The sequence below is a fragment of the Amphimedon queenslandica genome, unplaced genomic scaffold, assembly GCF_000090795.2.
Source record: "Amphimedon queenslandica unplaced genomic scaffold, v1.1 AMPQUscaffold_13505, whole genome shotgun sequence".
NCBI classification, from domain to species: Eukaryota; Metazoa; Porifera; class Demospongiae; order Haplosclerida; family Niphatidae; genus Amphimedon; species Amphimedon queenslandica.
This window is the reverse complement of record NW_003546259.1, coordinates 421,164-434,966: the sequence shown is the minus strand read 5'-3', so window position 1 is coordinate 434,966 and position 13,803 is coordinate 421,164. Positions and strand designations below refer to the sequence as shown.

The following is a 13,803-nucleotide window of genomic DNA, read 5'->3' as shown; positions in this document are numbered from 1 at the left end:
CCCTCTGACTTCCTCATGATAGTCGTGATCAGTAGGATTGAAAGCCACTGCACATCGCAGTTTGTAAAAGTACTGCATTCTCATTCTCAACATGCAGTGTAGAAGTAGGATTAGACCCTACAGCTTGAGAAGACTCTAAACTAGTACCAGGAGAAAAGGGAAGTGCAGTTTGGTTAAGCTCAAAAGTGCTAACCTATAAATTAGTAGAACCACTCTGGCCAGAATTACTCTGTCCAGTTGGTTTCTGACAAAGACTAGTGTGATGTTTTGCCTTACACACCTTACAAGAAGAACACTTACATTCCCTAACTATGTGACCCTTCCGGAGACAGATGTAACTTCTTCCATGTCTCTTTAGGACCTTCTGTCTCATTAACTAAAGTAACTGTCTCACACTGGGAGGAATTATGATCTTCATCACAATAACAGCAGGATGACTTACTAGAGGAGGTACCTGTGTATAGGTTAACTCCCCTAGGTCTCTCTCGATCTCTTCTGGGTTTACTGTTGTTGGATATCCCAGCTCATTCTCTGGCCTCGATCTCTGATAAAAATATCCTTAAGATAGAATTGAGATTCCATTCATCATCAGCTACTTGACGACTGATAATTAGCCTCAAGTCTTGAGGAAGCTTCTTTAAAATGACTGGTGATAAGAGTGTCATGTAAGACTCTCTTTCAACTCCAAGTGATTTTAATCCTCTTATATTAGTCTCAACAGTGTCATAAAGCCGTCTCAATCCAGACAAGTTTTGACTCCTCATTACTAGCTCTAGGCTCATGAGTACCTCAATATGATTCGCTTGTATCTGTGTTCGATCACCAAACCTTTTAAACAAGATCTCAATAGCGTCTTGATAATTTGCGGCTGTCAGGGATAATCCAGCAATTGTTTTTTTGGCTGTGTGTCTCAAAAGAGAGATGAGGTACGTGAACTTTCCAATATCTGATAGTTAAGCATTATTGTGGACGGCAGCCTTATAAGTGTCCCAAAATGTAAACCAATTAGCAAAATTGCCATCAAAGGGACGTAAAGACAGTTCTGGTAATTTCACCCTCAGAGTGCTTGTAGGATCACTAACGAGTTCTGCGGACTCTATCTCTGCTTTAATCTCACCCTCGTTTGTGAGTGCAGCTGCTATATCTTCACTCAGCTTATTAAGCAGGTCAAGCTTTCTTTCTAAGGCTAATTTAATTCGTTCCAAGGAATCCCTATCAACAGGAGTACTTACTAATAAAGCATTAAGATCTGTCATTTTTCTGGACACTGCTCCCTTGTGGCCAGCTCTTACACTTTTCAAGTGTCTCAAGTCAGTGGCCATTTTTAATTAAAGGTGCGGTCATGTGTAATTATTAATCAGAAAAACTTTAAAAAAGGAAAAAAATGTATATCAATAAATTAGAGGATAGGCACTCTATCAAAATGACACTACTATGTGTAGCACTCACGACCAGCTCTTGTGTATTGCCCTGAACCTCAGACATCTAATGTAGCAACCGTCTCACGTGAATGTAGCCCCGTCTATGACTGTATCCTTCCCAATCGTCCCAATCATCAGACAAATCTGTCAAATTTCAGGCAATTTCTTTTCAAGAGAAGGAAAAAAGATTTGAAGTGCTGCTATGGTTAAATGATAGGCATGTCTTTACCCCATAATGGCAAGGTATGGATGATTATTTTTACTCTCGTTTCATAGAAATGTGCCAGCTCAAAAATATCATGTGACATAATCAATTTACAGAATAATTTTAAGTAAAGTACATAAACACATGCTGACAACTGTCTCTGTCCCTCACTTTGTCCTCTCCTCTAGCAGTATCTATGCCTCTAGTACTGACGAATCTCTCGTTTTTCCAATTCCAGTGAATGCTAAATCATGTACCCTTCTCTAAAAAGTCAAGTTGTGAAATCATCGAATTTCTGTTCTGTTGTTAGTGCTGTTCAGACTGAGGCTGGGCGAGAAAATTATCACACGTATGATGATTGTAATTTAGAGATGGCCATGGTTGCTGTAGGTGAAGGAAACTCTTTCAGAAGGGCTATAGAAATGTACGGTGTACCCAGAGCAACACTCCACAATCACTATTGTGGGAGGCATGACAATGGAAAGGCTCATCCTAGACCATACTTGAGTTTTGGGGAGGAAGAACTGGTTGTTTATTCAGCACTACATGCAAAAATTGGATATCCTTAAACAAGGAAACAGGTTTTGAAAATTGTACAAGACATCGTCAATACAAAAAGGATTGAAGCAGAGGTTTCAAGTGGGTGGTGGGACAGTTTTTGTTGACGACACCCATCAGCTGTTCCCAGGTCAGCTATGCCATTGTCACTATCACGTGCACATACAACTGATCCAAATGTCTTAAATGCATAGTATGACAAATCAGAAGAGATTCTGAAGTTGAATAAATTTTTGACAAGGCAGGAATTGTGATGAGAGTGGCTTTTCCTTGTCACCTAAGTCCCCTAAAGTTTGTTCTGCAGGGATGAAAGTAGTCCCACTCATTACTTGTGATATGAAGACGCAGGTAACTGTGCTGGCTTGTATGAATGCATCAGGCTATGTACTGCTGCCTTGCATCATTTTTGTTAGGAAGACCATTAATCCTTAGCTTACTGTGGGAGAAGAAGCTGGCAAAATTTATGGCTTGTCTAATAAAAGTTGGATGGATAAAGGCCTTTTTTCTTATTGGTTTCTAAAGCACTGTCTGATGTATGCGCCCACTGCCAGACCACTATTGCTAATACTTTATGGGCACTTTAGCCACTATTGCCCTGAAATCATAAGTCTCTATGGAGCAGGATATCATTATTTTTACCCTTCCACCAACTACTATGCACATCACTGAGCCTCTTGACAAGGGAGTTTTAAGTCCTCTGAAGTCAGCCTGGAAATGTATGCTTTAAGTTTTTTGCTAGTATTCCAGAAGAAGTGCATTACACAATCTAAATTCATTGAACTTTTCTAAAGCATGGAGTCAATCAATGACTATCAGAAATGTTAAGGCTTTTTCGTGCAACTGGAATTTGTCCTTTTAATCTGAAAGCTACAATTATAAAGCAATTTGAGCCATCTGATATGATGAAAGATTCAAAAGTGAAATATCATCCAATGTATAGTCCTCAACTGAAGTCTAAGGGGGTTCATAATATTTTACCCAGTCACGACAGCAACCATGATGACTCTGAAGCTTCAGATACTGACCGATGTGTGACTACTTTTCCCAATATTCCAACATTTGGAAACTATTAGGACTATAAAATTCCAGAGCTCCCAAAGTTATGCCAGGAAAAGGAAACTGGTCTTGTTTTGACAAGTGCAGAAAATTGTCAACGTCTACAAGAAAAAGACAGTGTTGTTTTGGTATGAACATTTGTTTTGGTTATAGTTGTAGCTATAGTTCGAATGGTCTATAGTTTAAAACTTGAATAATGTTTTAGTTCTAGATTTAGTTTAGTTTCAGACTTTTATTTTCTTTTAGTTTTAGTTTAGTTTTAGTTTTTTCCCTATTAAAATAAATTTAGTATAGTTTTAGTATTGAAGAAAAGTTTTAGTTTTAGTTAAAATTTGAGTAAATATATCCCATTAGTCTCGCTAGCCAGACCATTTCCCAGCCTACATTCATTTGGGTGGACGGCGGGGAAGGGTCTGGTACATTGCTTACCTTGTTCTTGTTCTTGCGTACAAAATCATACGCATCCGCTTTCTTCCGCTTTTGTACTATAAACGCCATGCTACGTATACCAAAATCACGTGATTATCATGGCGACTGACTGTATAGCTTGTGGAGGAAATGCTGAAAAGAGGGCTAGAGTTGCTGCGAGTAGTTGTTATGCGTTGCTGAAGGGTTACTTGAGTAGGAGATGTCAGGAGAATGCTATTGATGTTGATTTAGATGCTGTTATTGAAGCTTCATATGTGTGTAGGTCATGTCATAACACTTACAAAACTCACCAGAATAAAGATGACCGTTATTTGAGGCAACTAGTAGCTCTTTTGAGTATGTTGTCAGTTTTCGATCTGGTTCTGTGGGGAGTTCTGTCAGTCCGGTTACTCGAAATAGGCCACCCATCAGAAGCTACACGTATTAGTGCAAACTGGAAAAGGTCTTGTACCTCATCTCAGTCACCTGTATCTCCTACTGTTAATGTAAGAAAACTTATGTTTAGCTGTTACATGATTGTTGTATCTACAGGTCGGAATTGATTACCAAAGTGGATGCAAGGTGTATCAACAACTAACTCCTAGGAGGAAAAACATCATTCGTAGGATTACCAGGTCTGGAAATAGCGCTAAGAGTATAGCTAAAATAGCTCTCTCAGATGCTGAAGTGATGCGGTACCTGGCTATTGGAATAGGGAAGCAAGTTTACTTTGAGTTAAAAACTCTTTGTTCAAAGCATGTGAACTCTGTGCAAAAGTCGAAAGATAAGGATAACATTGTTCCATTCCCCTGGACCAGTGTTATTGAAGAAGCCAGAGTACATTGTCCAACATTATATGATGTCTTGCATTTATGTACAGTTACAAAAGGAGTAAGGTAAGCAGGAACAGTACTCATTGTTGTTGAGTATTACATGTAGGTCAAATAGACTAAACTTCATTGGTGTTGTTGTTTGTTTGCTGTCCAAATTTCATAATAATCATATGTCACTTTTTCAGAAGTTAATTACAGCTCTCTTGTATTCCGGTTATTGTGGGACTACATTAAGTATAAATTTTTTTTATTCTGTTCATTTATGAAGAATAGGTGTATATTAGACTTCAAAAGCTGTCATTATGTCTTAGTAAGAATTCTCTTTATCCACTCATTGACAATCTTGGCAGCGATCGTGACAGCACAGTTATGCGATGGAGGCATGATTTGTTGCAACTCATGCCTACAGGGGTATATAATTTAACATTCCATGAAAAATTATTGCATCTTTATATTGCAGTCCGAGTACTACACACAATTTGTAACAGATGATGATACAGAATTTATCACTTTCGATAATATCGAGGTATGGAATTACATTTTTTAATTAATGAATACGATTGTCATTAATATAGGGTGACACTGACAGTTTATCGGAGCAAAGTATAGATGATGCTATTGACGATTCTTGTAAAGTTGTATGTAGTCAGAAAACAACTCATTCTCTTTCAGAGGTTAAAGATGAGATTTCTTTTGCTTTACATTTTAATACTGTATCAATATAGTATGAATCACAGCAGTACTTTGACAGTTGTTTAAATGCTTCTTGTCTGGAAGAATTATGTAGACGGGTAGAGTTTGAAAGTGCTTCCTCTCAAGATTTCGATGACTGTACCCCACCACCACCTTCCTTTACAGATATATCTCATTGCTCTGGTATTATATTCATTTTGATGCTGAAAATATTGTCAGTAACATCCTTTATGTAGATATGTCTATATGTAGTATCGAATCGGGCTCCTTCAGCAATTGGAACGGTTTTAAAATTGTTGGGGATAATTTGGACATAACTATTCGTCCTAGGAGCCAACAGGTAGATCACAAAGCAAGTTCCCTTCACTTCTTCCATTGTTTTGCGGTTCGAGATCAAGCTAATTTTTCTCTGGCATCTGAATTTCCTAATTCTTTAATACATCGACCCATTTCTGATCTTCCAATCCAAACTTTGTTACCATCGCTGTCTGATGACCAAGCATTGTTGTCTCATTTTTCAGTTATTATTAGTCGTGTCTTGGATAAGGAAATACCATACTTTTCAACGACATTTCATGATGTCATTCAATCACACATAAGGCACAAACACTATGATAAAATGTCACTTAAATCTGAAACAGTGAGTTCCATGTGTTTTTCTAGCTTGTTAAGAGTATAATTTGAACTGATTTAGGTACCATTGGGTGTCATTCTTAAGAACGAGAACATATTGGAGGAGATGATGGATATTATGATGCAACTACATTGTTATGTCCCAATAAAGCAGGGTTCCATTACAGATCCAGAAAGTAGTGTGGAAGTATCTTGAAACGTTGTTCACAAGATATTTGGCGGGGATCAACTCACCAGAAAACGTACAGGTCAGCAAGAGAAGGAAGAAGAAATAGCATCAATGCTGCTACTAAGTTGGATGGCTTTGTACCTGTTTGTGAGGATTGGCATGCCAAAAAGATTTTTTTGGAGGTTAGTTATTTTCAAGTACTGACATGTACATGTATATATGATGTATTTGCTGGAATTTGGAACTTAAAATTAATGAAGACACATTTTGATTTATTTTATTTTTTTACTTGTAGATGATATGGTCCTTGATGTATGACACGAAAAGCTTTTCGGATAAAGGGACTTTGTATCAATTAAGGAACATGATCGATCGCAGAATCATTTCTGCAACAGCTGCAGAAGATTATAATGCTTGTGAGGAGTTTTTTTTTCAGTTGTTGAAAGTCACATAGTGACTGCAGCGATGACTGTTTTACAAATGGATTCAACTGATGACATTCCTGTTCATCCACTTCTGACTGAAGATCTTTGGGCTAAACCAGTGGAAAGCAGAAAACAAGTTATTGAGGAAGTAACGAAGCAGATCTGTTTACTTTTTGTGGATATTTTTGCCCAGGATGATCATGTAGATGGAGATGATGTGAAAAGTTACGCTATGCAAATATTGTCACGGCCTATTGTTTATGGAGTTTGTCGATGGTATTAGGGAAGGAGACAGGGACAGAACTTTACGTTGTTGGCGCTATCTAATGCTAGTCTTTAAAGCAAGGAGAAGAAAAAACTATAGTATTGCAGCACTTAACCTTCTAGCACAATACCACTTCTTTTTGCCACAAAGGCAGGCGGACCAGCTGATATGGTCAAGATGTGTCAATATTCACGGGCTTCCTGGAAGGAAGGAATATTCCATCTGATTTATACATGGAACATTTGAATAGGATTTGTAAGGAAGCAGTTTTAACATTGGGAGCTAATAAAACGAAAGCAGCATTACAACGTGTTGGTCGATGTGTTGGTGTATTGCATAACTTGCTGTCTCAATATAATACTGATACAAAAGTGGCAGACATTTCAGGACGTCACTCTTTACTTGCCATTTCACCACACAATGCGCCTCATCAATGATCAGGCCGATCAATCGTTTTTTATATACTTTAGACGAAAAGGTACATCTCCAATTCTCAACAAGTTGCTCTGGACTCATAAATAAAATTGAGTAAACTCCAGCAGTCACATTCTTCATAGTTTCAGGAGAAGATTCATGATCAAGGTAGCCAGCGGATACATTTTTACTCAAAAGTTCTGTAACTTGATCACAAATGAGAGCAGTTAAAGGAGTTCAACTATGATGATTGATTTATTATGAGGTGTCCTTCCTTGGTATACATCTATAGCATGTGGGAGACTTGTAAAGCAGGCTGACTTGCCAAAGCCAGTGGGCAAGATTACAAAAACATCTCTTCCTTCCATAAATGCCTTAATAGAGTACAACTGTTCTTCCTTAAGAGAAAAATAACCAAGCAAACTTGAAGCTTCTACTGCTGCCTCCATGCCTACTCACGTGTTCACATCTGGTCATTTGACAGGAAGTGATGTAAGGCATTTTTGCTGAGCTTGCAAGAACAAGAACAGGGTAAGCAATGTACCAGACCCTTCCCCGCCATCCACTGAAATGACTGTAGGCTGGGGAATGGTCTGGGTAGCGAGACTAATATCCCATAGCACTAGCCATTTTCTAAAATTACAAGTACAATATGATAACCATGGGTAAACCAGGAGCATATAACATATGCATGCATGATCTGTAACTAACTGAAAGGTATTTTGGTTTATAACATGTAATTGTATTAGTTTTAGTTTGTTTTGAAAACATCATTGACTTTTAGTTATAGTTTTAGTTTAGTTCTTTCACTCTGTTTAATTTTTAGTTTTAGTTGTAGTTTTAGTTTAAACCTCCAATGACTTTTTTCTAAAAGTACTTTTAGTTTTAGTTATAGTAAACCAAAACAACACTATAAGACAGGATAAAAAAAGAGAAGTTACTTCATAAAGAAAAGAAGCAGAAAATGAGACCAGAAAAAAGAATTGCGAAATTGTATAAGAAGATAGCTGACAAAGATATCAATTACTCGAGGACAGGGTAGTGGTCAAAAGAAGACTGGTAAGTTATTGAATATGGAATTGTCTAAAACTTATCAATAAATGAAGCTTTAAAAATTGCTGAGCTCTATAGGATTATAAAATTGAATCTTGTTAACTTGTAAAATAAACTCTAGCAGACCTTTTCATTCTATACTGTAGTTGACAGTGATGAAGAGGAATGGTGTATTGGCTTATTCAGTGACAATGAAGATTATCATAGATTACCAGTTACTAGAGGAAGTGGTCAAATGAAAGCTGGTTAAAAATAATGCCAGGGAGCCCCCCAACAAACTAAATAATAATGGTATCATTTTCACACCATTGGCAACTATCGGCGACATTACATTTGATAATACTAATTCTTTCCCTATATACCCTACAAATATACTACCTAATGCCAATATACATAAGGGCACGGTGATTGCCCTAGAAGACTCTCGCACATTATCTCAAGACCCTTGCCTTGCATTTGTCTCTGTCATAAATGTTAAATACACCAACCTCATTGAATAGAATGCGGTCAACACACTCCCCAATCAATATGCAAATGCTAACATAAATACCGACCCTAAAAAGGTATATAAAAAAAAATAATACGATGCTCTGATTTTCTCTTCCCTTGTACCCCATACCACGATTATTAAATACATCGGTATTAATACCCCCTCAATATGTTTATTCATGTACTTGTATATTTTATTGTACTTTATAGTGAGAAAGAGGAATTATCATGCGTTAGTGACAATAAAAATGGACGTGGGATACCAGTTACTAAAGGGCATGGGCGTGGTCGTCGTCAAATGAAAGCTGGTAAATTATTAACTGTGATATGTTTATTCATGTACTTGTACATTTTATTGTAATTCATAGTGAGGAAGAACTATTATGTATCAGTGACAATGAAAATGGACATGGATTGCCAGTTGCTAGATGGTGTGGGCATGGTATTCGTCAATAAAAGCTGGTACATCATATTAACTGTAATGTCTTTATTCATGTACTTGTACATTTTAGTTCATAGTGAGTAAGAAGAATTGTCATGTATCAGTGGCACTGAAAATGGACACAAATTAACAGTTACTAGAGAGCGTGGGTGTGGGTGTTGTCAAATACAAGCTGGCACATTATATTAACTGATATGTTTATTCATGTACTTGTATATTTTATTGCAGTTCATAGTGAAAAAGAAGAATTATCATGTATCAGTGACAATGAAAATGGACGTGGTTACCAGTTGCTAGAGGGTGTGGGCGCGGTCGCCGTCAAAGGAAACTTGGTACATTATTTTAATTGTAATATGTTTATTCATATACTTGTATATTTTATTGTAGCTCATAGTGATAAAGAAGAATTATCATGTATCAGTGACCATGAAATTGTATGTGGATTACCAGTAACTAGAGGGCGTGGTCGCCGTCAAACGAAAGCTGGTACATTATATTAATTGTGATGTGTTTATTCATGTACCACATAGCAGGAAATTTTGGAGGGAATTAAATTTGGCAAATTTGGCATTCTGATAGCCTTTCGCCAAAATAAAAGCTGAAATTTTAAGCATGTATGCGCAGGTTAAGTGGCACGTGGCCACCAATTTGCCAATTAAAATTCGCCAATCATCAAAATTTAGCAGTTCACCAAATTTTAGTCCCTCCAAAATGTCCTGCTATACAGTACTTGTATATTTTATTGTCGTTCATAGTGAGAAGGAAGATTTATCATGTATCAGTGACAATGAACATGGACACAACCAGTTACTAGAGGGAGTGGATGTGGGCATCTTCAAATGAAAGCTGGTACATGATATTAATTGTGAATGTTTATTCATGTACTTGTACATTTATTGTAGTTCATTGTGAGAAAGAAGAATTATTGTGTATCAGTGACAATGAAAATGGACGTGGATTACCAGTTCTAGAGGGTGTGGTTGCCATCAAATAAAATCCGGTACATAATATAAATTGTGATATGTTTCTTCATTTACTTGTACATTTTATTGTAGCTCATAGTGAGAAAGAAGAAATATTGTGTATCAGTGACAATAAAGATGGACGTGGATTACCAGTTACTAGAGGGCGTTGCCGTGGTCGTCGTCCAGCGAAAGGTGGTACATTATATTAATTGTAATATGGTTATTGATGTAATTGTATATTTTATTGTAGTTCATAGTGAGAAAGAATTATCGTGTATCAGTGACAATGAAGATGGATGTGGATTGCCTGTTACTAGAGGGCTTGGGTGTCGTCAATTGAAAGCTGGTACATTATGTTAATTGTGATATGATTTTATTCATGTATTTGTATATTTTATTGTAGTTCATAGTGAGAAAGAATTATATTGTATCAGTGACAATAAAGACTAACAAGGATTACCAGTTATTTGAGGCCGTGGTCAAAAGAAAGCAAGTAAATTATTAAAATTTTTGCATTTAAATGTGATTGAAGTAGACAGTAAGAAAGTACATGTACTTTAGTTTTGCCAAATTTCTTTTAATTTTGAGTGAGGTGCTCTGTACAATGCAACAACTTTTTTGTATTTTTTATACTTTCGCATGGACATAAATTATGCTTTGCTTTGTCCTTAAATTTTACATTCTTTTAGTAGTACTTGTAATTATGAAATACTTGTAGATCAGAAGATGGTAAAGTTACAAGAAGTCAAGGAGAAAGTACTGACAAAGCAGAAGGTACAACTGAGATGTACGAGTATGTATCCTCATGCTTGAATGTTTATCGTATGTTTAGCTCAATTGCATGTATATGGACAGTTGCAGTGTGAACGAAGCAATACAAATCTTGTTCAAATTGAAGGTACTTCTATCTTTTTATGTTGTTCATTTGTATTTTATATCTATTTAGCTCATGAAACAGATCACTGGTGGCAGAAAAGTTTTATTTGAAATTTTCGGACCTTAACTGTATTGTTCAAGGGTTCATGTTACAAGATACCATTATAAATGCTGCTCAAAGCATCTTGAAGAAGCAATTTCCTTTCAAAGGAGAATTTCAGAGTAATTTAAATAATCAAAGACAAAGGAAATTATTTCATACTCTTCCATTTGATTCACACTCTATACCAATATTACATACAGGTATAATATGCATAATACATTTGTGCACAATATTTAATTTAAGGTTTTTCATTTTTAGGTAATTGTCATAGGATATGTGTGGAAATATATCAAAAAGGAAGTGAAAGTGATGGATAGCTTAGGTGAATTGTTGGATTTGAATGACCACACTTTAATTCAAATAGCAAAGTTAGTGAAATCTGAGAAGACCTCTATAATCATACAACAAGTTTCAACACAGCAACAATTAGGTGTTTGTGACTGTGGGCTCATTGCAAAGCCAATTCGCTAGAATTATATTTTTGAAGTCTCACTTTACATCAAAGATTTCACCGCAAGAGAATGCATCATCATTTAATTGAGTGTTTAGAAAACCACCATTTCACTCCTTTCCAAAAACAGCAACACATGTTTTATTTTCTCATAAGAAAACAATTGAAGTGGTTGTGTATTGTATGTCATCTTCCTGATACATATGATGAAGAGATGATCCAATGCATCACAAGAAGTGCATTTGAAGTTCACGATATTGGTGATGAAAGGCCTTGTCTTAACTGCGACTCTAAAGTGTAAGATTTTGAGTTTTATTGCGTTCAATTAACTATTCAAAAGTTATTAAAAATAAATTTTCTTGTAAAAGACCGTAAATTGATTATGTCACGTGATACTATTGAGCTGGTACATTTTTATGGAACCAGAGTAAAGATAATCATCTATACCTTGCCATTATGAGGTAATGACATACCTATCATTTAACCATAGCAGCACTTCAAATTTTTTTTTTGTTCAAAAGAAATTGTCTAAAATTTGTGAGATTTGTCTCAAATATGAGAGATTTGCCTGATGATTGGAATTTGAGACACCATGTTTTAGAGCTGATAACTTCGAGCTGTTTGTGCAGGTGCTATGAATATTTGTATGAAAGGTAAGGATAGTTGCGGCTATAACATTCTGCAGTTTCATGTCAATAGGATGTTTTCTATGTAAAAGAAGCATCTGAAATTATGTGGGTCTAAAGATTGATGACATACTCTAATACTGGCATATTGTCCAACGCAACACCCACAAACAATATATACATACACATAAACCCTCGCATGGACCACACAAGAAACTTACAACAGAAGATAACTAACTATGACGAAACAGTGACAACCAGACCAAAACAAACTTCATCCACAGCTTCTGCCTAATATAACAAAAAGCTCAAGAGTTCTTGTAACATACGCTAAGCCGGAGCTATAACCACAACTGCCACCGCCACTGCACTGCACTGAGAATATAAACAATCGAGCAGTAAAAAATGCCAAACACAAAAAACCAAAAAACAATTTTGCAAGGAAGTGGGTGTAGTTGTAGTTAACGGGAGCAAGCATATGAATACAATTAGTTATGTGGGTGGTTAATCTGAACCCATGCGCATTACTCCCAATATTAATTGCTCACGTGGACGAAAGGGCTGCCACCATCTGAGTGTTTTTCATATTTCCAATGTTGTCTTTGTGGTTCCAGGTCCTTTTGCTAGTTTGCATGAGTTGGAACACCGATTTGAGTAATAGAAAGCTTGAACTAGGTACTTTATTCTCAGACTGGTATCAATTATGCCTTTTTATACCGTGAATATTATAATCACTTACAGAATGTACCTTCTTGTTAATTGTGTGTGGCAATGGGCTTTTTTAGTCTTCCTGGCTTATCATATCTTCCGCCACACTTCCTGCTTTCTGAACTGTAAGTAATGTGTCAGTCAATTTATTATTAGTATTATTATTAATAATGTAAGCCTTAGTATTGAGATCATGGGGATATAATAAGGGTTTCGTCACTTGTGATTGCCACAGGGTAATAATGTTGCTTCGACAAGGCCTTAAGGTAATCCTTTTATTGAGTCTTAAGTAACCATTATAACCTGAGGATATAAATCAGAATGTTGTCATGATGACAAGTACCAATCCCAATTGTGCGAAAGATGCATGTTTTGCAATGGAAAATACTTGTTGCAAGGGCTTGAATTTGTTTCAGCAGAGGAGACATATTGAGAAACTAAAGGCCAACATACACAGGGCAACATTGTTGCTTGAAACTTTGGGATTACTTTCATTTTGTTGCCTCAAGTTGAGCAGTGGTCAACTTGAAGCAACAAATATCAAAGTAACCACAAAGTTTCAAGCAACAATGTTGCCCCATGTATGGTGGCCTTAAGTCATCCAGGTCTTGAAGACACATACTACCCATATTTATCACAAAAAATAGTTAAAATTCTAGAAACAATGAGTAATGGCCTATTTTATGGCCACTCATTAAACTCAGGTCATGTTTAATAGACAGAACTAGATGGTAAATGGAGAAAATTTAAATAGCACAAGACATTTGAAACATTCCCTGTCACTGCTATGCTTTGATTGATGACCTTTAGATCATTCAGTTTTACACTCCCTCAGGCTGCTTGTTGTGGTATAATAAAGGCTTTTTTCAAGCTCTTACATCACTTTCTATAGCTAAAATTGCAGATAAGAGTGCATTTGCAGCTTGTATATCATTGCTTACCTTGAAATACCAGGCATTACTTTACTATTATTGTACTTTTCTCCTTATTATTTTGCTGTTAAAGAAGGA

At 36.3% G+C, this 13,803-nt stretch overlaps 3 long non-coding RNA genes across 3 annotated transcripts; all 3 read left to right on the top strand.

The window, feature by feature from the left end:
- Positions 1-5,227: 5,227 nt before the first annotated feature.
- Positions 5,228-6,448, top strand: LOC109593788 (uncharacterized). Its single transcript, XR_002191148.1, has 4 exons — positions 5,228-5,357; positions 5,411-5,814; positions 5,869-6,158; positions 6,272-6,448. It is a non-coding gene; the product is annotated as an uncharacterized LOC109593788 (long non-coding RNA).
- A 1,586-nt stretch (positions 6,449-8,034) lies between these two features.
- On the top strand, positions 8,035-10,521 carry LOC109593787 (uncharacterized). The gene is made up of 4 exons (XR_002191147.1): positions 8,035-8,139; positions 8,280-8,378; positions 10,280-10,375; positions 10,433-10,521. It is a non-coding gene; the product is annotated as an uncharacterized LOC109593787 (long non-coding RNA).
- A 239-nt stretch (positions 10,522-10,760) lies between these two features.
- Positions 10,761-11,142, top strand: LOC109593792 (uncharacterized). The gene is made up of 3 exons (XR_002191152.1): positions 10,761-10,803; positions 10,862-10,927; positions 10,976-11,142. It is a non-coding gene; the product is annotated as an uncharacterized LOC109593792 (long non-coding RNA).
- Positions 11,143-13,803: the final 2,661 nt, after the last annotated feature.